Source organism: Apteryx mantelli, chromosome 1 (genome assembly GCF_036417845.1).
Source record: "Apteryx mantelli isolate bAptMan1 chromosome 1, bAptMan1.hap1, whole genome shotgun sequence".
In the NCBI taxonomy this organism is placed as follows: domain Eukaryota; kingdom Metazoa; phylum Chordata; class Aves; order Apterygiformes; family Apterygidae; genus Apteryx; species Apteryx mantelli.
In genome coordinates this window covers 107,926,771-107,951,049 of record NC_089978.1, presented here as the reverse complement: position 1 = coordinate 107,951,049, position 24,279 = coordinate 107,926,771, and positions in this window count along the sequence as shown.

Genomic DNA, 24,279 nt, shown 5'->3' with positions numbered 1-24,279 from the left:
CTGATGTGGTTACCTTGGCCTCAAGAGAAACAACTGTTGTCTCTGAGGATAAGTAAACCTCAAGAAGTTGCCTGCAGCAAGATGTATTTTTTATTATGTGGAGAATTTTTTTTTCCTTAACATATGATTGTCTTACTGACAGCATGATTTTTTAAATATGATTTTCAGATAAAAATTTTCACTTTTCACATCATGTTGCTTTAAATCTATCATACATGTTATTCTGATGCAACAAGACATGAAACAAAATGAAAATGAAGCATCTTCACGGAAAATGTGACAAAACTTGACAAGTCAAACAAGAAAAGCCAAAGAAGGAAGTTAAATGTCTTAAAAAAATAAGTACACTTCAGAAAAATAAAGACTTTAATTACCTATAATTAGATCATTAAATAAATTGAGCAGAATGGGGACAAGTTCATATCTTCTTTTATTTTACTTACATTAAGCTGACAAAACCATGCACTTTTGCCTAAACATCTGGCTCAGAGATGTTATGACAATACTGCAAAATAATATATCATATTATTTGATGTATTCATTTGAATGAACAATAAAGATATTTAAAGTGGTTATTTTTAAGCTGTCAAAACTTCTCATTTCACAAGCATGGAGAATATGAAGCCTATCACTACTTTAATAATTTTACTCTACCCATGCATAACATTTTCAACCAAAGCCAGACCTTCCTAGTACTTACAATTCAATACAAACCAAAAAGAATCTGATGTCTGATCCAAAAAAATTTCAAGCAGAAGAGAAACATATTTAGCCACAAAGCAAAATAAAAACCTATATGTCTTCTAAGGTATAAGGATCAGCGAAGTTCTAACCATTTTCCTTTAGGTACATCTTATCCTTCTCTTCCCAACAACCTTATCTTTCTCCAGCACTTAAGTTTTTATTGACTTCAATGGGCATTAGACTGGTGTCAGCCAATAAGTAATTACTCCTGTGTAAGTAATGGTTTGGCCACTGTAGTGAGGTTGCCTGTCTGCTCATCTGATCAAAGCTTCAAGCAAACAGGCAGCTCAACATGAGGAAAAGAATTGATGAAATTCACTTATTCATATAGACTACTTTATAACTGACCAAGCGGCAAGACATTTTCACTGGGTATTTTCTTGCTCAGCTCTACTACTAATCTTAATCCCGATGCTCTAACTAGCTGTGAAAACTCCATGTACCAAATAACTGCAGATTTTGATAGAAATACTCCAAAAAGTGATAATAATTACAATATCAAAAAATTATATTCTTCTCTAATATTCTATTACCTTCTTGAATATTTTATGTATATAGGCGGTACTAAACCCAAGACCGTCAAGCAAGCATTACAGTTCACAAGTTAGCATATAATTTTACACTGCATTTATCAATCTTATCAGTTTTTCCAAAATTCTCTGCTGGACTCCTTCCAAAGACAGAAGGCACCTAAAAGTCATTACCAACATAACTGAACTTTGCTTTTAAGATGACTCAGTCAGGAAACTTTGACTATGTTAAGTGAGTATAGTTCACACTCGTTGTTGGTCTTTGCAAGGAAGTCTTGTATACCAGATTTGAAGCTGACACATTCCATCACTGAGCAGGGAGAAGAAATTACTAAATAGGCAACTCTGTTGTTCCTTTTAATTTCACACTTTAAATTTCCATGTACACTGGAAAAAAAAAAAAAGTAAATTCTTCCATTGAATTAACAGGTATCGTCTGACTGGCTTTTTTTCTTTTTTCTTTTTTCTTTTTTCTTTTTTCTTTTTTCTTTTTTTTTAAGCATGTTAACTAGAATATGAGTTTCAAGGAAATTAAACATACATTTAATATATATACTTTTTTTTTAAATTATATTTCCCTTAGACACAGTTGAATCTCTGTGTGATCTAGTCTTCCAGGATGTTTGATAGATGATGTTTGATAAGCAGAAAGATACTGCTTTACATACCAGCACATTTTCAGCATTCCCTTTAAAATGCCTGAAAAGCTGTTGCAATTTTAATGGAAAAGCCTAAAGGGAACTTGAGCAATCTGACCATCTGCTAAGCACCTAAGCATCAGCCCACAAAAACTGTTGGATACTCATTGCTATATGCAGTGTCATATGGAGCATATTGAACACAAAGGTGATCTGTCACAGAATCATGCAGGCTGGAAGGGACCTCCAGGGGTCATCTAGTTCAACTTCCTGCTCAAAGACAGTCCAGTTGAATCTTGTCCTTGTCCAGCCAAGCTTTGACTGTTTCCATGGATGGAGTAACCTGCGCCTATGCCTGACCAGCTTCACAGTGAATTTGTTTTCTTGTACTGAGTGGGAATCTCCCACGTTCTAGTTTGTGCCCGTTGCTTCTTGTCCTTCTACTGTGCACCTTTGAGAAGAGCCTGGCTCTGGCTTCTCTACCACCTCCCATTAGGTAGTTGCCAACAGCAGTAAGATCTCCCCTTAGCCTTCTCTCCTGATATAACGTGATTTAATAAGAGCTTGTATCATCTTCAGTCCTTTCTTCTCTTGTCTTACACCTTACCACCAGATTCTGCTACCATTTTTCAGGCAGAATAATGTTGCTGGTTTTGCAGCAGTATCACTGAAACCAAAGGCACAACTTAGAGCATAACATCATTCTGCAGTGGTAAGAGTGTGCTTAATTTAAGGAAGCATCACGCTTCTCTTATTCTCTTTTAGCTACATCTTTCTTCACAAGCAATTGTACTGAAACCAGTAATCCAATATACTGAATAAGTTTCTACTTACATAAAGGATATCAGAATATGGTTTGAATATATTCAGTGTTTCTCATATGATTGTTTCCTATTACCTAATTGCAGTTTCATACATGCACATAGACACTTTCAAGCTCACACATAGCACCTCCAGCTGTATCATAACAAACAAACATACAGAAAACAGTGTAAAAATATATATTTGAAATTGTTTGTCAGCAGCATTTGCAACTTTATATACTCTATGTCCCTAGTTTTTATATCAGTGTCACTTCCCTGTAATGGCTATGAAGGAAAATAATATTGTAATACTAGATAGTGTTCTTGGTAAGAGAGTAAAATGTTTATTTATTTTCAACATGAATGGTCTCATATATCTGTGCAGTAAAGTGTATTCAAATTGCTTCAGGTGAGATAATGAGGAAATGTGGAACAGAATCCAAGGATCTCCCTCAGGGCTAGCTTTGTTACAAGGAGGCTTCAGTTAAAGTCAGATTTATGATTTGGATGAAGCCAACCTCTGTTGTTCTCATCATTAAGGCTCCGCTCAGTTAAGCAAGGCATATTAGCAACTATTGTTGGGCAGGAATTTTCCAAAGAAATATGCCTTTGACTCTGTAAAACAGAAGTGTTGCTGAATGCACCAAGTTTGGTTAAGTTAATCAGGGTTCTCACAAAAATCTGCTCCTCTGGCCTCCTGAAACCAGTGAGGGAATCTGCGAGGGTGCCAGATGGCAGGGAGCAAGGCAGAAGACAGCAGGGGAAAGAGGCAGCCGTCTAGGACAACAGACTGTCAGCGCTGGCTGTGGCAGAGGAGGTGGAAGATTGGCCCTCCCAGAACAGCAACCAATACCGCGGGCACAGCTTCCCCTGCAAAGGAACGTGGCTTTCTCTTATCCAGTCCCACCTCATTCCCCCTTGATCTCCCCTTTCCCCATAGTAAAAGAAGGTGCTGGCCCTAGTTCCTTCCCAGCAGTCCCAGGGATGCAGGGTTTGCTTCTTGCAGAGAAAGAAGATGTGAGAAAAGGAAAGATCTAGGGTTAAAGAAATACTAAGGAGCCAAGAAAATATTTTCAGCAGAGCTATTCCACAGTACCTCAAGATTTAAAATAAAACATTCGTTTTTTTTCTTGAGTAGGAAAGTGATACACACAAAAGGCAGTGACCTCCTTGCTACTGAAAAGAACCTCTTTGCAAATCTCCTTTCTCTAGATTACTGGTTCTTAATTGATAATTTTGTAGTGCTTTTAGATTCCAGTTTGTGTAGTACTCAAACACTGTTTTAGCATTGACAGGTAAAACAAAAGACGATTGATGTGCTGTCCTCCTGAATACAAAAAGACAGCCTGTTTTCCTGACATAGTACACTTGTAAAATAACTGGAGTTATACTTGCTTTGGCATGCTTGTTTCCAGGCAGAACTAGATTGTGTGGACAGGCAGATTCCTAAATAACCAGCAACCATCCCACATACCTCCCCTTTGACCCAAGGAGGCAGTTTCTTTGCTGATATTCTTCTGGCCACTAGTGTAAGAAATGTACATCCAACAAGCTAGTCAAGTTTGCTAACAGGAAAGTAAAGGAGGAAATGGGACTCCAAACTCCAGCCACTATCCATTTGCTTTACCTATTTACTTACAGTAGTTAGCATGCCAAACAGCAAAGGCTGTGGTCTACACCAGACATGGTATTTCCCTTCTTTAAGTGAGTGAGATGGAAACATCACCTATAATTTTAAATAATGGGGAGTTTTAATGGAATGAAGGCATGCATGAGTTAATTTGTTTATAAAAATAAGCTTACTTCTCCTTCATTTCTAAAATATCAATCTGTAACCAATGCATACAGTCCTGTATTGCATGCATCATTATGAGTTACAATACCTCCTGTGTAAAGGTTTAGACTTACAGCATGTATATCTATAAATTAACATAAATTGCCATGTGGAAAGTCACTAAGGCAGTTGTTCTGCTTAGTTAAGACTGATAATTGGACTTCAAGCTATTCAGAAATTCATGGGATGAAGTATATTGAACTACATCCCAAACATTATACATAGACTGAAAACCAAAATTTGAATTTTTCATGTTAACTGCTTATCACATTTTTGGAATTAAACTTCATCAGCTTGTTAAAAAATACCTATTACTGTGCTGAAGGAAGTGCTAAGTCTCATTAGCCTTTCCAGAAACCACATTTTTCAATTAAAAAACTAATATACTGTTTTACAAGTAAATTCTAGGCTTGAAAAACAAGTACTGTTAACTTTATCAACCACTCTTTTCCATTCAGAGAAGGCTCAACTCTTCTGTCCATACAGGAAAAATGGCAACAATAGTACATAGGAAAACACATCTACACAAAAGCAAAAAAAAATAGTTTGTCTATACAAAAGCATCTCTATTCTGAGAGAGGGGGGGAAAAAAAAAAAAAAATCTTGGAAAACTGATATTCTGGTCCACAGAAGGAATACCAATACTTTGACGTATTCCACACAGTATTCTGTTTCTCCCTCAGAGCTTGCCCTCAGCTTTGTTTGTAGGAAGCATATCATCATTGTTGCTATTCATTCATATCACAATCTTGTGGACTGATATTTATAGTCTCATCTTGAGCTTGAGATTAACCAAGATGACACAGAGATCAGAGGGGGGGTGCATAAAATGGGAATGCTTTCAAAATAGCATGTTTTGGAGTCTTTTGACACTGTTGGAAACAGTTGAGTCAGCAAAGTTGTTATTCAGGAAAAAATCTCCCTACTGTTTACAACAACTAGTACTACGTTAGCCTGCCTCTATTTCCTAAGTCAGACCACAGAAGTGACTTATGAGCTCTGTTCTTCTTCCCTGCTTCTGAAAAATGGAAGATCTTCTCTTTGCTCCTTCTCTTGTATGCCTGAAGCAGTATGTATAGTGTGTGTGTGTGTGTGTGCACCACAGATTCATGTCACTGAGGGAACTGGAGAACAGGAAAAGTTAATTAAAGAGCACATAGGGGGCTGCACTACCAAAACTGGCATGAGAAATGGAGCAAAGAGTAATAGATTGTTGGAGTCAAATACAGACAAACATTGTAGTGAACGAGGACAATTAATGCATTAACTTTTCAGTGGTCAGAAGAATCAGAAGTTGCAATGGCAGACAACCAAAGACAACCTTCCAGTGGTGAAGAGACAGAAAAAAAACATATTATCAAATAAGAGTGCATTGGCAACATTGTAATTGCTTGACTGTGGGTTTCAGGAGAAGATGTACACATAAGCAGAGACAGACTCAAATCAATTTTTCATATATTTTAATCTGATAATTTTTGAGTCTCTGTCACGCATTTTGAGCTTCCAATTTTGAAGTTATTAATACTGCATGTTCAGACCTATTTTCTTCCAGATCAGCTCTCTAAATGTGGCTTTCAGATGTCTTGCTGACATTATGCTCATTCTCTCCAGGAGAGAAAGAAAAACATCAGACAGAGGAAATAGGTGTGAGGAAAAAGCTAAATAGTATTAGAGGAACTGTTGGAATCCATTTCTAAAATTTTTCTCAAAATTATTTTGGAACCAGTTTGCCTACAAAGAAACCAACAAAAAATTGGAGGAAGAGATCAAGTATTCTCTCATTTTCTCCCCTTTCTGCAATCAGACATGGGAGAAGAAATGACAATTACCATACCCAGCAATTCAGGAGTTGAGGGTAGAAAACAGGGTTCCGCCGCTCCTGATTTTATCACTATGTGCCCAGTTTGAGTAATACTGTGACATGAAGCCCAGGACATGATATATCCCTTCTTTAAGGGAAAAGGGAAAATACTCTGTAGCTTTAACTGTTGCTCTGCTTTTACAACCAGAATGAGAGATTTTACTATGCTTCATACAACTTACAGTGAAGAATCAAGACAAAATAAATACCTAAGCAGAACTGCCAGTTAGTCAAGCCATCTTTTCCATGTGTCTACTGTTTGACTTAGGAGTCAGGGAAAGAGAATTAACAAGGGAAATACATATTTCCACCTGTCTTGCACACAAACATGAGTATAGGCTTCCAGTAATGCCCAAATCCTTTTCGGAGTGCAACTGCACCTCTGAGGGAACTAGTTGCTTTTGCTGCAAAATGTGTTACTGGCACTCAGCTGCATCCAGCCTAGGTTTCTCCTCACAGTGTCTGTCAAAAGGATCAATCTGCCTTGGAAATACAGTTGAGTACTGGGAGTAACATACTGAGGAAAAGTGGATTCTGTAGCTTAGTCACTCAGCTTTCAAAATGAAGGTTTGATTTACAATGCTGAGCCTTTGAAGACTTTTCACTCCAAAATGTGACCCTGTCTGTTCTGACAATCTGCCAAATATAGAGCTGAAATGGATGGTGATATATTTAAAAATGACAGCTTTAAAGATCCTCAGGGCTGTCAAAGAAACCTCAGTTTTCAGCACTGACAAACTATGCACGATAGCCATATTGTGAAGTACTAGGTCCAGCCATCAAAACAGACCAAAAGTGCAGTTTTGTTTTTAGAAGTTGTTTTTAGAAATTAATTTCTCCCTAAGCCTCAACTGCTTCCTCATTTAAAAAAAAAGGGGCAATAAGAGCAGCGAAGAGACAACATATGCAGATGGAAACCACATTATAAAGCAAATGGCTACCAAAGTAATCCTTCCCAGAAGAAACAATTTCATCACATAATTTGGCTGTATTATTCATAACTATTAATATGTATTGGGAAGAGAACAAAGAAAATCAAATTTAATGCTTTGGGACACACAGTGACATCTTCCCCCATTTTCAACACCATGATTCTTTCCTGCCAAGTCTCAAACACTGCAGAAAGGTTTGAAAGTAGCAATCCTTTAGAATAAGCAACTAAGCAAGAATGCATTGCACCATTACTCATAGTGCTTTGATATAAAACAAACAAATAATGCCCCTCCCCTGTGAAATACATCTTTTTCTGGATGTTTGCAAAGAAATAAATCAGTTGGGTTGTGGAAAGTGCAAAGTAATTTTTAAAAATAATTTATTACTTGCTGAAGAAGCAGTTTTGCAACTGCATTCTGTGGGTAGTTTTAATAGGAAAATAAAACTCACAAATACAGAAGTGCTGCAGTGGTTTGCTCCATGTGGAGACCAAAAGAGCTCATCTCATTTAATCTAACAAAAGGCAGTCTAAGGGATAGGAAGATTTCCATGAATGTACTAAGGAGAAAAGAATAAAACATAACCCTAAGTACTAAGTGCTAGTGTGGACACTGGAAGCAAGTAGTTTAAGCTGGTTTTGATACAGTGAAGAAGAAAATCAGGAGAAAACTATTCCAGTGGGAGTGATGGGGACAAATATGTGACTTCCATTTCAGTGGAACTTGGAGTATATAGAGAGTGGATTTAATGACAAGAGGCAGAGGGAGAGGGTGAGGGAGAGGGAGAACTATATGAGCCAAGATATCCCTTACAACCTACTTTTTTGTGTTCCTATCTTTGCTGTTCCGACATGTTTCCTCTTGGGAGCGTAATCCAATTTATTTGACTATTCACAAAAGTGTGCTCTCCCAAAAAAGTACTTTCTCTGTGGGCTTACAAAGAATGAGTCTTTCTCCATGTTTTCTCCCAGTTTGTGCGATTTTCTTTTTAAAACATAATTAAAGTATTGAGCCAGGTTGTTGCGACGGAGAGACAGACAGACAGACAGATTCAACAATTCTTGAACTCCTGATAATGAAAGTCATCTTATGATAAGGTACAACCCATATTTCCCACTTGCTGTGCCAAGGAATTCTGAATAATTCTTTAATCCTTAACTACTTTTTAAAAATGGGTAAACTAAAATAACAATGAAAAAAATAAATGAATTCCTTTTCCAAATTATATATCTTAGTGATCAAAGATTATTGTTCCCCCCACTTTGGCCACAAAAAAGAAATGTCTTTCTCACCAGCTTCAATCACAGAGAGAAAATATATAAACTCTGTATGTTCATGCTGCACTACAGAACTAAAATTCTGGCAAATAGATTTCTCAACCTGGGATTTATCATAAGCATCGATATAAATTTCGGTACAAAGAACCTTGGGCAAGGTACACATGAGGTTTCAAAGCTTTCATAAGTACATTCTCTGAACCGAAATTTCTATCTTGCTTTTAAACATCTTTAGTAATAAATAGCATTTTGGTCTGTCATACAAGAGTTAAAAAATTGCAGGGAGAAAAATGAGGAATTTCTCATATTCTTTTACACATTAAGACAGTTTATATCTCTTTAAAAAGGGGGAGCTGGGTGCCCAAAGTCTATTAATTTATGCATTTGAAAGTCTTACGTTTTTATAAAATGTGGATGGTATGTTAAATCGTTAGCTAACTGGTCAGATCTAGCGCTTCTGGCATCTCTGCAACAGCTGCAGGTACTAAGAGAGTATACAAATGGCAAAGTCACGTCTGTTCAGCTCATTTCAGTATTCATCCAAACTGCAACACATGCAGAAGGACCAGGAGTGTCACTACCAAAGTTCTGATATTTTTATTAGTAAAAAAAAGAAAAAAAGAAAAAAAAAGAGTAATCATATCCTTCTCTCCACAGGAGAGAAATTTATCCTCTCCACAGGACAAAATTCAGTGTGTATGCTAAATACTCACTAGAACTTTGAAAAACATCTTGGCGACAATGTACGTTTTCTACAGAAAAATTGGGAGGCAAATATTGGCATGTGCACATCTTAAACAGCAATGCAATGGAAGGAGTACATGAGCAAGCACATGGTGAGCTTTTGTATAAATTTAGAATAATTCCAACATTGTCACATGTTCAAAAACAAACAGAGATGCACTATCTGCATGGGCATCCACACAGATGAGTTCTCCTCCTCCTGGTTATTCTTCTTCAGAAATAATTTGGGTACTTCTAGACAATGTCAAACTGCATAGTGGAGACTTGAACACTGTCTAGCAGTGGAATTTGGAAAGTGCAGCCAAGTTTGTCTGGAGACTTTAGGATGAAACTGAAAAAAAATTAAAGAGGATTTGCCTTCAGTTTATGAAACAGAATTCCCCTTTTCTTTTTCCTAAGCATTTTATTGAAATTGGAAACAACTTTTTCCTTCTTTCTTTCTTTCTTTCTTTCTTTTTTAAATAAGAGACACTACTTGCCATTCTGAGAACAATAAAAATTTAAGTGACCTTCCCTAACTTATTGGGAATACAGGAGAGAACAAAAAAAGAAAAAGAAAATGGTGAAGATGAATATACAGTCTCAGAGAAAGGCTTGAGTCATTTGATGCAAATTCTGAATATTTAGGATCAAGTTTGGAAGAGCCATGGCTGAAACTCACAGTGCAGAACTGGTGAGAAGTTTCTCATGTTGCCAGATGACTTACTCAGCATCTTTCTCAAAGACACTGAATGGGAGAGAAACTTCCCGGCATCTCAGATTGTAAAGACCGAATGAGAGACAGTTCTCGCTCTTCTGTGCTTTTATTTTTATGAGTTATTTCAAGTGTACAGGGTGTCAAATGTTATTATTTGGGCAATTGGCAGTCTGAGACGATCCAGGCTCGGCACGTGCCTGGCAGGGGCTAATGGAGCTTCCTACACTTACGAGCCCTACGTGTGGGCAGAAATTGAGGGCGCTGCTGGCAGCAGTTATCACCAGAAAACTTCATGCAGGCCAAGAGAAAGAGCACACCCTGGGAAGGAAAAAACAACCCAGACAATTTCAAATTCATGGCATAAATGATTTGAGGTAATAGTCAAGTAGTCTAAAGGCCAGCCAGCGGCTATTTGCCGACTTGCAGCAGACCCCTATTCAACACTTTACTTAGACCTTTGAACTCCTCTTCAAAGGCAAAGGGACTTGGATGAATTTAGACTGTCTTAGCAAGATCTTCAGTTCCTATTCCATTATCAGGACAAGCATCTAGTTCACAGCCATTTGAACAGGTACTGATTATGTAGAAATGGCTTTTGATAAAATTACATTCAGCTGAAGGGAAAAATAAAAATCCAAATCCCTCAACTTTGCATTTGCCTGAAGCAGGCATTACTAAACCTGAGGAAAGCAGCACGGGAATCCTCACTAAATCACAAGAATGCATCTTAAGACTACTTTAAGAGTGAGTAGTTTTATAACTAAATACAGGAGATCCCAGCCTTATCTGGAGCCCCAAAGCCATATGAAACACTCTGGCTCTACTCTGACATTTTCTTCACAGAGTATAGCCTGGAAGGGGAGAGAAACAAAAAACAAAAAATGAAATGTAAAGTTATTACTGTGTTATCGTAAAAGGGTTATTCAGAATTTTTTGTCTTAAAATAGAAGCAGAAAAAAGCATTTTGGTTCCACTTTAGTAAAGGAATAAGTGGTAACATGAATTATCCAACATGCAGTGGTACAAATTCACTTGCTAGACTTGAAATAGTCTCTGTCTTTGCTATTTATTGTTTAATTTCATTTTTATGTATACACTCTTAAAGCCTTTCCCTCCTCCTCGTAATTATTAACACAATCTTATTTTTAAAGTTGCTTAAAAAGAGCAGGAAAAAACCTTCTGTTCATTGACTTTTGCTTTGATGTCAACTCTTCATAAAGAAGGCAATCAGTAGCATAAAATCAACTGAATATACCAATCAACTCACTTTTCCTGTTGCTGGTAATGTTGCCAGATACTTGCCTTTTAGTCAGATATTATTCACAGTCAGTTTAACCCAGAAATGAGACACTCCTAAGGGAAAGCCATTATTGTGGATAGGGCTTTTTTCTTCTGCTGCTTCTTCTTTCCTCCATGTTTGGGTAAACAAAGCCTTTATTTTCGATTTGTGCATCTAAACACATTTTCTTTGTATTTCAATAGACTATAACAGTACCTAAACAGATTTTACCATAAATTTGATTTATAAATTTTCTTAAAAAATAAAGATAAAAAGCATATATTTTGTGCATATTTGCTTTGTGCATATTCATGGTGGAGACCTATAGCAGAGAAGCATAATTCTTGTTAAGTACTTTAATTTTGTATCCACACTTGGCAAAGTGTAAGTAAGTAACAGTCAATGTAAACTACTTTTATTTCACAAGGGATATTATACTTTCAGTTTAACTATTCTTTCATGATTTTGCTTTGTTGTGCCTTTGGTAAGTAGTACAGCCCATTCTAGTTTCACAATAAGTAGGCAATATGCAGCAGCTCAACCAAATTATTAACTACCATAAAAGAAATCATAAATAACACCTGTCTTCATATATTCCAATATATTAGTAAAAATGCAAATTAAGAACATCAAACATCATAAATTGCCATTATACTGAAATCATGATATATTCTCCCAAACATAGTGAATACTAGGAGTTGTTTGCACCTAAACTGCTTCAATATTTGCATAAATATCTGTCATGCAATTTTAGCGACATTCTGGATGCACTTCAGGGCTTAACAGAGCAGCTAAAGGTAGTCAAATGGAAATATTTAGCATTCAGTGGAGCTGCATGTGCTGAAACACCTGGTAGACCTCTCTGGGCAATATTTTAAATATCATCACACAGAGTCATATTAAGAGAAGAAAATAAAGGTGAAAGAACTGCCTTCAATTCTGCTGCTGCCCTGGGCTTTACTTACTTCAAGAGCCTGGAAGCAGAGAAAAGATCCCTCCTGAAGGCCCTAAATGAAGAGTAAACATCAATGAGTAATCAAAGACAATTTTTAATGCTGCACTGAAACCTATACTTCCAGTTGATTCCTTGCTAAATGTGTAAGATATTGTACTTTGACATGTATAAAGCAAATACTATCATAAACAAACATTACAGCCATGAGCATTTGTTTTTGTTTTTTAAAAAAAAGTTTCTGCACTTTATTTCCTTGGTTCCAAGTGTATGAGAACTTCTGTGCTTAATGCTATCAAAAGTATAACAAAAGCAATTGCAGTAGGGTAAGTCAGAGCCTGTGCAGAAAACAAGAGGAAAAGTGTGAGTACATGTTCAGGAAAAATTGAAGGAAATACTGCAGTTTAACAGACCTACTCTTAAAGACGTAACAGGGTCACTAGGAAAAACTCTACCTCTTCTTTTGTAGTGTTTAGTCCTTTATGTCTTAATCTAGACTTGCTTCCCCAATTTAGAATAAAAGCTCAAATTTTATACTCTATTTGTAGAGAAGTTAGATTTAAATTAGCTACCATAGAGAGTCAGGTACTGCTGTTGACATTTCTGCTGTCCAGTTCTGTCTAGACACTGCTCACATCATACTCACATTTTCAGAGTTGCAAATATGCTGCAAAACATGAAGGGAATTACAGCTCTTGGACACAATTTATTCCTTATTTTTTTTCTCTCCCTTGTAAGGAGTGTGATAGTGTAGGCATTGGTGGCTTACAGCCTATAAAAACAGAAAAAGGTGTGAAGAATTGGTAGAAAGCTGAACCAGCAAAAATGCCATTATAGAGTAATGGGGTTTAGAAAGCCTTGTATCACATTATGCTTGCATATAGTCACCTCGACTTCACTAGCCCCTTCTCCCTCCCCAAAGAACAACCAGAATTGCTTTACTCAGGTAAAGCGTGAGTGAGACTTCAGCAATGATTTCCTCTTCAGAAAGCTATAGAATGACTTGACAACATGACACACTTTTGCAAGATCCCCATTTCATTACCACATTGACTCAAATGATGGAGATCATAAACTTCTCCTGGTGCTGCAGGCCTACAAGCCCAAGGAGGGAATTCTGTGCCACTCCAGTAGAGCACCTGCTTTTAAACCTCCCCATTTTGTTGGGCTTCTCATCTTCTGCCCTGCAAAGCCTCTCAAGCCACCTCTCCCTTTCTCCCTGCTTCTCTGTGCACTCCAGCCTCCCCCCTTATTACCAGCTAAGCAGAGAATGGGGCAGTTTCTTTGACCCAATCCACTTGAGGGAGTCCTAACATTTGCAAGCTGCCACATGCTCCACCTCCAAATCAAAATCACCGCAAGGCTAGATAATTAGTGTGAAAACAAAAGCTGAGTTTCTATTTTCAATATAATTAACAAGTTTTCATAATTCAGTGATGCAAGCCATTAAAAATGGTTAATAATTTGTAAACAATGGATTAACTTTCCAGTGACTGGACCTATTTCATTTCAAAGTAACCAGCTGTCTTATTCTAGCTTAAGGATACAATATGATCCCTTGAAAACTTCCATGAAAGATACTGATGATAAGAAAAGATCTATCAGCCAGCAGAACCACCCTGTACATCAGGCTACATTCAATACTGCTGAGTTAAACCATTTTTGTGGGTATCCTCTCCACCACTCTCTCATTATCTTCTTGGACTAATTCAGGAGATAGCCATGATTCTGATGCAATGATGCTTCACAACCACATCAATGACTAGTACGCTCTTTTTTAACAGGGCAGTACAAAGGATTCAGGATATAAAATGCCTGGCACGTGATATAGTGCAACAACCTACCTTACAAAGTATGAAAATGGGAAGAATTACAGTAAAATTCAATTCTTTAAGTATATTTTATTGTGAACTGTTGTACAAATTATGATTGTCTAGTATATGAAGCTTGGGGTTTCATTCTCCTGCCTCACTAAAATGGCCTTAATCTCACTTCTTTTTTTTTTTTAATGCCAATTGTATTGTCTACAGTACATACTGTTTCCAAATTATATCAGGCACTAGATGACCTCTTATTCCAGCAAAACTTTACTAGACATCAACAGAAATTTAGCTAGATTTAAGGACTTCTAAACAGGTTGCATTACTATATGTTTCTTCTTAATACAAGTTGTGCCGTATATTTCAGTGAACTTGTTTATACATATGATGCAATAAAAAGTGGATCACATATTATAAAAATACAGTAAGCAGATTTCAAGAATCATAACTGATTTGAGGTGTTGCCACATTAAAGCAAGTCTAAACCAACTCTGTTTGAAAAAATATATAATTTTCAAACTTTTGAATGCTAAGAATCAGACTCAATCTATTTCTAGTTGAGCTTCAAAAGATTCTAACCTTTTGAAAAAAAAGGGAAAGACAAAAGAAGAAATAAAGAAACCAAGTATGTGTATTTAAAATACCACTTTTGACAGCAACAAGAACAAGGTGCCAAATTTTTACAAAGACTTTGCTTCTTTCATGGAAAAAAGCAGAGCAAAAGAAAACATCAACATGCAAAGATCTACCCCTTTTTCACCAGGTATGCCTGTTAGAGGGGAACTAGACATGTCAAATAGATAAAAAGGTACTTCTAGTGACACTCCTATGGCACATAAACTTAGTGGTTGATTTATTTTAGCTAGAGTGTTTTTGTGTATGTAATTGGCACATTAAATCAAATTCTGTACATTGTAGCCATCTTCAAAAAAATGGAAAGACAACTTTTCCCCCTCCCCCTTACTGCATGGACTTAGTCCTTTCCATTTAACAGTGTATTATGAAATTAGGACAACCAAAACCAATTTTGAAAGCAAAGAACATCGCCCCTGGGGAAAAGCCACATGTATCCTGCCAATATTTGAGCAATTAGTATCAAATTATCTGCACTCATCACAAATGACTGTCTTGACCTTCTACTGATGTGAAACTCAAGTATAAAAGCAGAGGAAGAAGTCAATCTGTTCCTTGCTGTCCTCTGAACATTTGAAACAATTATTCTTAATAAACTGGGTAGACCCTGTCAAACTATTTTTAATCAGAAAGAATTTTTCACTGACACTGCTGTTAGTTCTGCCTAAGGAAAGACCTCGGTAATAGACACCCAGCATTCTCAAAGCAATTTGAAATCCATTGAAGAAAGCAAGTCAACAATCTAATAATGTCATTATTCAAGAGGAGACATTTCCAAAAGTTCCTGCAATTCGAAACAAATTATTTATGTACGTATAATCTGGAAGCTATTCCTTCCTCACTAAATGTCTGTGAAACTCCATAATCTGAATGACATGTCTGTTTGTGCACCAGTTTATGTGGTCAGGTCATCATCAACACCTCCATCTGAACAACGCTGCTTGCCTGACCTGATGTCTAACTCTTAGACTTGATGTTTCCAAAAGCATTATGCATATATGCACTGACCTGAGCACTCACAATTAGGCAAACAAGTCCCAGAGCAGAAAATGAACTCTGCCCTGGCCAGCAACCAAGTCAGGTAGTTCTGTTCAGAAACGTATCGAGCTTAAAATCAGTTACATTGTTTGCCCCAACACTTTAATGGAAAGGCAGTTTCAGCACATAAATATGATTAATTTAGAAGCTCCAAGGCAAAGAGCCACAAGAGAGTGGGAAAACACAAGAGAGTCATCCTCATGATAGAATTCATGATAAAACTAGTTATCAATACAAACTCAGGTTCCTTCTCTCAGACACAAACCTGTACTCCTCTTGAATAAATGGTGTTTATCAGATGAGAAAAACAAAAATATTCTTAAGAACTGAAGGAGTATAAATAGTTGTATGATTTAAGAAAGAGACAAATTAGCTAAAACCAAAACCAACCAAACAAATCACAGTGCTACCACCTTCCTGAACTATTAGTTTATCATCAGCACACATCAGTGGAATATATGAATGGTAGAGCATAACCTTTCTTATCCTAGCCAAATTCCATCAAAAGTAATTTTTCCCAGGTAAGTGCTTCAGGATCTGGTACTACTTAAACAACTGGCAAAACACTGAGCTGTGTTTTAAGTGTGCTCATAAGTACAGACAATTAAGAAACAATTAAGCGTAAAATATTAATGAGGGGGAGGAAGGAATCACAGATTAGTCTTGAGGAGAAGTTCAACATTAGAAAATGTTCAGTGGAGTTCCTGGTTTGAGTCATTGCCATGCCAAGTACCCCATCCCTTCCTCCACCACTTCTGTGCCACGGCACGCTGTCCCACTGGAGGAGAGCACTAGAGAAACTGTGCAGCTTTGTTGCAAATGTCAGATCAGGAGTTGATCCAGCTGAGGAAAAAAGAAAACAAATATCAACACCCTTGCCTGCCCTCCCCACCCCCATCCCCCACACTTTTCCCATGTTACTTTTCAACAGAATCTGTTTCCTAACCTAGTTCATACTAGAAGCTGCTGTGTCAGCACAACTGAGGGGCTGGGGGGGGGGGGGGTGCACAGACAAGAAACAGAGGAACACCACCTTAAGCTGGTCTTGCAGCTACATATAAGATAAAGCTACAGGCTCACAGTGCATGTAGCAACTTTGATCATCATATAAATGAAGTAGAGTTTCCTAGACTTCTTCTGTTGACTTCTTATCCACTTCTAGTACCATGTTTCTTAAAGGCATTTGCAGTGTATTGCCACCTAGGCTTGATCCTTAACCAATACAGATCCACCAAAATCAGAAACCTGTGTCACTTTGCATTATATCATCAATACTTTCTCCACCCTCAAGTAAAGTATCCGAGATTAAATGCACATCATCGGAAGCCCTCACCCACAGCAACAGGTCTGTTATGTTTATTTCATCACAGCTAAATGTATTTCAGACAGCTTCATTTTCTCAAGAGAATAGTTTTCTTCTGTGTTTGGAAGGTAAATTTAAATATATTAAAAGCTTTGCCTTCAGCAAAGATCCTTTCAGAACAGGAATACTCATCATTCAAATAAATGATAATGTTTTTTTCCATCAACCTGTTCATTTATCCATGCCACTATTTTTATTGATGCATTTCTCCTTCTAAACAAGGTTGAGTAGAAATCTACATTCTAATTAACATTTTTGATATGACTATGCTCTGATTAAAACTAAATGGCAACACTGAGAAATTTGCATTGATCATTCCAACTAAGGTCTAATTGCTCCACAGTGATTAGGAATGTTTTTTCAGTTGGGTTTCTTTGACAATTATTACACCTACTGAATAAAAGCGGGCTTACTTCTGGAAAGGGAATTCCTTTTTAAATATTTTAATCTGATAAGAATTTACAGATCTAGCATGGTATTGTGTAGCATTCACTGCACTGAATATTTTTTCTCCTTTTTGTATCAGAAATATTTGTTATTCCTCATCAGGTCCCAGAAGAATGCTTGTACCTCATGCCCTGAACCATGATATATGTATGTGGTGCTTTTTCAAATAATACAGCTGGGCACAGCAGTTGCAACAGCATTCAACCTTCTTAGCCATACTCTGTTAAATGTGTAACTCACCAGTGGGAATGATGGATATGCACTAGCACAGTTCAGAGAAGTGCTAGTTACCAATGCAATTCTTTATTGCCCGAAAGAATTTAACTTCAAGGAATAAAGGTAATCCACTGAGGCCATCTCTACCTACAGCAAAGGAATGTCATCTATCCTATGTTTTATCTTCAGAGCAGGTTTGCTGCAATATACAGTTTGCACCAAGGTTTATGCTGGCAGAAGCCCATGTGAATCCTAAGAGCTCTGATTTGTGAGTTATGCTGGAAATCCAGAACAAGGATGCAAGAAATCTGATTGACTTTATAGTACCTACTGGACTGTGTTCCTTCAAGAAGTTATTTCTGTACTTCCTAAGATTACAGCACTAATATAATCCCCTAGGACATCTAAATACTTGCATATTAGCATTCTCACTAGCATATGATATTACTTGATTGTTTTGGGACTTGAAATGTCAGTTCCTGACAGGGCATTTATGAAGTAGTATCATCAATCTATTTTATTATCTACTGGAGTGAGTGATCACAACAGACTCCCCATTTACCTGCCTGTGTAAGCGGTAAAGAAGAACTATGAGGACATCTATATTAGCATTTTAGTTCAAATCAGGAATGCAATTTTGAAGGGCAACTCCTGATCATCCCCACTTACGGCACTTTGGCAGGGTAGTCTGAGTGCCTAAACTGGATTCCTCTCAGGTGAAACTGAAACAGAAGCTCACCTAACTTCCCAGAACCACTAGTGAGCATTCAATCTGCATGGTCAGGCTAAAGCTAGTCCAAAATAAACCCCCTGAAATGAGTATAGCATGACATGAGATCCTCAACACTAACTGTTTTGCCCTAAAGATCCACTCCTATTTCACAATGCTAATATGGGCTCAGGTTGCGATGTGACTGATATAATGTCTGTTCTCTTTTACTACTTCACAAAAGGATTAATATAATAATTGATACCTTGAGAAAGATTTATCCACATTGCAACATTCCATTCCTGTAACATGTAACTTTAAATGGCAGAAGTGAAAATAATTCCCCAACAGGATTGCATACAGCTCACTAGAACTGATGACCAAGTGGATTATTTATTCATTGGCTATTTTGTTAAATAGGAAGGATCATAGTATTAAGATAATTCAGGTTGGAAGAGACCTTGGGAGGTCTCTAGTCCAACCTCCTGATCAAAGCAGGGTCAGCTATGAGGTTAGACCACGTTGCTTAGGGCTTTATCCTGTCTATTCTTGAAACCCTACAAGCATAGAGACTGCAAAACCTCTCTGGTCAACCCTTTCCACTGCTTGCCTGTCCTCAAGGGGGAAAGGTTATTCCTTGTATCCAGTCTGAATCTCTCTATTTCAGTTTATGCCCATTGCCTCTTATCCTCCCACCATTTGCACAGGCAAAAAGTCTGAAACCATCTTCTTGATAACATCCCAGTAGGTACAGGAAGGCATCTGTTAGGTCCTTCTCCAGACTGAGCAAGGCCAGCTCCCTCAGCTTCTCCTTACAGGGAGAGTACTCCAACTTGGTGACCCTCTGCTGAACTTGCTCCAATTTATCTATGTATTTCTTGTCCAGAGGGCCCAAGACTGGACACTGTATTCTAGATATGGACTAAGAAGTGACAGGTAAAGGGGGTAATCATTTCCCTCAGTCTATTGGCTAAGATCCGGTTCACACAGCCCTGGATGGCATTGACCTTCACTTCTGCCAGGGCACACTGCTGGCTCATGCTCAGCTTGCTGTCCGCCCTGAGCCTCAGGGCCTTTTCTGTAGAGCTGCTCCCCTGCCAGTCAGTCGCCAGCCTGTGCTGTTGCCATGGGTTCCTCCTTCTCAGGTGTACAACTTTGCATTTGTCTTTGTTGAATTTCATACTCACATGGAATATGTCAAGCAGTGGAGTGGGTTCTTCTGCACAGACTGAGGGTAGGGATGGACTTGAAGACAATCATTACCTTTGTCAGTGCCTTTTGTAGGTTAGAAAGGATTCCATTTGTCTTTGGGAAACACTGGATAGCATCTGGCCTTGCTCAGCACTTAAAGAAAAGAAGACAATCCCCTCACATGAAACTCTCCCGTGTCTTTTGTGCTGTTTGCAACCCAGGATTCTAGTCTGGGTGCACTAACACACCTAAGGATAAAGAAGAGGACATTATATGCATTTATTCCACTCAAGTCAGAGGTGACTGGAAAACTGCACTAGAACAATAAGTTTGGAATGGATAGCCCAGTTAGGTAATAGTTTGAAAAGGAAATCAAAAAGCCCTTTGTGTTTAACAACATCAAGCTGTCAAATATGCATGTATGAGGAGGTGTTTGCATGGAACCTGAAACTGATGCACCCTTAAAAAAATTGCTGCTGCTGTTGTAGGTCACTTAATCTTGAACAATGTTTCTGTTTGAATGGCTTCTACTTTTCCTCATCTCGGCATTCTGTTGTTGACTATTTATAGTTTAAAAGTCAAAGGAGATGGCAACCAGCTTATATTCAGTCATTTATACCCTTGGTTATCTTTGAAGACCATTCTAACATGTTTTCTCCTTTTCCCTTCACTTTGGAAAATGTGAAAAGGCCTTAGAAGCCCTACAACTCCTCTGGCCCACTGAAACTACCTTTAATCTTAATTTCTTAATGGACACAAAGCAACAGTGCTGCTAGGATTGCACAGAGATCATACTGCTTTACATGGAGTAGATGCTAAATACCACTAAAAGAACTTCTACAGCTGATAAATGCTGTCCACACATGAGCATGATAACAACAACAGCCTTGTACTCCTTAGCCTTTCCTACCCAAGACAAAACATCAAGGAGCACACTCAACAGGCTGCAGCTACTAATGGGCGTTCAGTTCTAGCTGTCAGACAAATCCTTTTCTTGTCAGCACTGAAATACTTTTGAACAAATCTGCCAATGACCACATACTTTTTAACAATGAGAATTTTCATTCTGCTTTTGTAAAAATAAGTGATCCTACACAAAGCCTGGCTGACAAAATACCATAATCTTGTGGGCTATCCACAGCAATAAATTGATCTGTCTACAGCAAACGATTTCACGCAAAATGAACTATTAGTCCAAAGAGAGTCTTTGAATTCTTGTACTGCCACTTTTGATGCAGCCTGCAATCTGGAAAGAGAAAGCAATCCTATTCAAAATTAGTCCCATCATTGGCTTTTAGTTCCTGGATAGCCATATTTGGCACTGCTGCATGAAATAAAGCAAACAAGGAAGGCTTTGAGAGGCATTTTTTCTTGTCCACAGTCATCACAGAGAAAAGATTGAAATTTGCTGATCTTTACTCTCTTATATATCCCATGGTGTACCTGTCTCAAAATATATAAACAAGTTGCATATCAAATCATTCCATGAGGTTGCAAAGTCCAGAGTAGTTGGCATAAGAAGAGTTTTTCTGAGATCAGTGAAGTCAATATTTGTCACTTCTAGATTTTCTGAGCAGCAAAATGCATTCGTTTGTAAAGATTTGTGAGAAAAACTTTAAGACTGGTATGAATTATGCATAAATAGGAACATACGTGCATGACAGCACTAGAAGAAATGACAAGAAGAACGAATAAAGAAATAGCATGTGTCAGTGGCACCTAAATCATCAGGTCATCAGGAATCATAGCACACATCTATATACAAATTCTCAAGACACTCAGAGCAGGAAAACAAGAGGCAGACTACATCCAGAGAAGGAAACATAATTAGATTAGCAGTGTTCCCTAATGACGCTCACAGAGGAGGGACATGATGGAGAGGTAAAAGACTGCAATCACTGTCAACCTGAGGGCACAAAGGCACATCTTAAAAAACCAGCACATGATTGCTAAATAAAAATATTCTGTGGGGACATGGGAGGTCCTCCACAGTGGTGACTCTTATCCTCTGCGTAATTCTGCCAGACTACTTAGGCAAACATTGTGTCGCTTGTAACTATGAAGAAATGCTTATGAAGGTGTGAGAGAAAGTGATCTATGCAAGAATACGGATGAGTGAATAAAACCCATTTTGTTCAAAATAAATAGAAATCTTCCCTTCCTATGCAGTCTTGCATTGAGCTTTATTATGCTAGTTGTACATGTTGCTTTGTCTGTCCAGAACTCACAGCTACTTGAAGCATATTAGAGAACCACAGAATAGCTGGGGTTAGAAGGCAACTCTGGAGATCATCTGGTCCAACCCACCCTGCTCAAGCAGGGTCACCCACAGCAGGTTGCCCAGTACTGTGTCCAGCTAGGTTTTAAATATCTCCAAGAATGGAGACTCCACAGTCCCTCTGGGCAACCTCTTCCAATATTCAACCACCCTCACAGTAAAAAAGTGTTTTCTTGTGTTAAAGTGTAACTTCCTGTGTTTCAGCTTGTGCCCATTGCCTCTCATCCTGTCAGTGGACACCACTGAGAAGAACGGTCTGGCCCCATCCTCTTTACACCTTCCCATCAGATATTACACACTGATAAGATCCCCCCCCCGAGCCTTCTCTTTTCCAGCTCTCTCAGCCTCTCCTTGTATGAGAGATGCTTCAGGCCCTTAATCATTTTTGTGGCCCTTCATGGACTTGCTCCAGTAAATCCATGTCTTTCTTGTGATGTATGTAAGTGTACTCTTGTACACTTATATAAGGTACAGCAACAAGTATTTGAGAAAACTCAGAGATGAACCTGGATCTCTTCTGCAGAACTTATATTTTATTTAAAATATATTTTATTTCTCTTCTTTGCTACCATTGAACTATCATTGTTTTATACTCAAATATTTGAAAATCAGGACATGTGAAAATTTTTCTTTTTCATTTCTTTAGTTACTGTACTCAAAATCACATATTTCCATCAGAAAATTATTTTCAAGCCAGTCATATTTCTAAAGAATTTTCTATTACAATACAAAACCCTGCCCTTCTCTTTAAGCAGCAGTGGTTTTCACAGATCTGAACCATAAAAAATATTTCAGTCAAATTGCATCAAGAGTCAAAGGAGACTTAAAGATTAAAAGTGCTTGCATTTTTATCTCCTAAATTTAGTGATAACATATGGCATTTCCCTGGACAGTCATTTTTATTTTCTTTTTGATAATTCTTTATTTTAAGTATGCAAGGTCCAGCATGTGCCATTACAATTTTTTTATGTATTTTTAAATAGATAAGTGTGAAAAACTCTCCCCAGCATTGATATCTTTTTTTGCTTAATTGAAGATAATTTAAAAGTGAAATATCTGATAGAAGAATATAGACTAATGTTGCAACTGAAGTAATGTATATGAACTAGGAAGAAAAACTGGTGTTTTTTGAAAAATTCAATAACATTACTTTATATTTCTAACATTTATCTAAAGTGCCAAAGAGCACTCTTCTCTCTTGAATCCTGAACATACTCATGGCAATCAAAGATGAGCAAAAGTATGAAATTTCAGTTTAAGAACAGTATAGTACACCCAAGGAAATATGACAATAGGATTCTTTTTGTAGATAAAAGGGGGGGGGGGGAACCTTTCCAGGACAGTATTTGCTATTTTTAGAAATCATTTGATAGGTTGGTTCATCATATTAAAACATACCAGGTATGGTTCATTATTTCAATTCAGATTAAAAAATAAATACATAAAATAAAGCAATTCTTCTGCTTTCCATTCAAACAAGCCCAAGAGCAGTGAGCTGATTGGCACTTCACTGTGAAGGCCTTGTGCTGCTTGTTATGCAGAAGGGCTACTAGAATACTTTTGTCATAGACAGCTATGAGCTGCCAAACAAAGATTAGCAATCATGGCAAAATATTACATTTCCCAAAAGTCATGGACATTGTGACTTCAGTGACAAATGGGACTTATTTCACTTTTAAATGACACTGAAGCATTGAAAAGTTTTAAGCTTTGATTGCATCTTAATGTAGAAAAAGAGCAGAAGGTTCTTTTAACTTATTGTAATGAACTTCAATTCATAATTCATAATTTTTAATATTTTAATAGATTTCATGTTTTAGAGCCTACCCAAGCAAACTGGAAAACCACAGGGTATGGAAGCATCCTCACTACCACACAACAGTAGCAAATAAGATTTCATAGTTCCCTGAGCAATGAAAGCTTGCCTCAGTAAAATTTTATGTACCCTTTACCCTCAGACATTAGGGAATTTGGATCAAGAAGCTATTCATGACATACTCAGAGAGTCTGTACCAATTTACTTTCATATTCTTCTCTCTGGAGTTTCTAAATGCTTACAACTACTGTGAAAGCCTCTCAGTGAATGGGAAGGAATAAAAAGGCCTTGGTCTCAAGAAGTCTTTAGGCAGTTAACAAGAAAGTGAATCACAGTAGAGAAATCCCAGCCAGATAAAAAACCCTGGACAGCACTATATTTATTTATTTAGGCAAAAGTATTGATATTAGAAAGCACGGATTCATTGAAATCAGTACAGTTCCATGGGCTTCCAAGGTGGGCTGCCAAGGGGAGGCT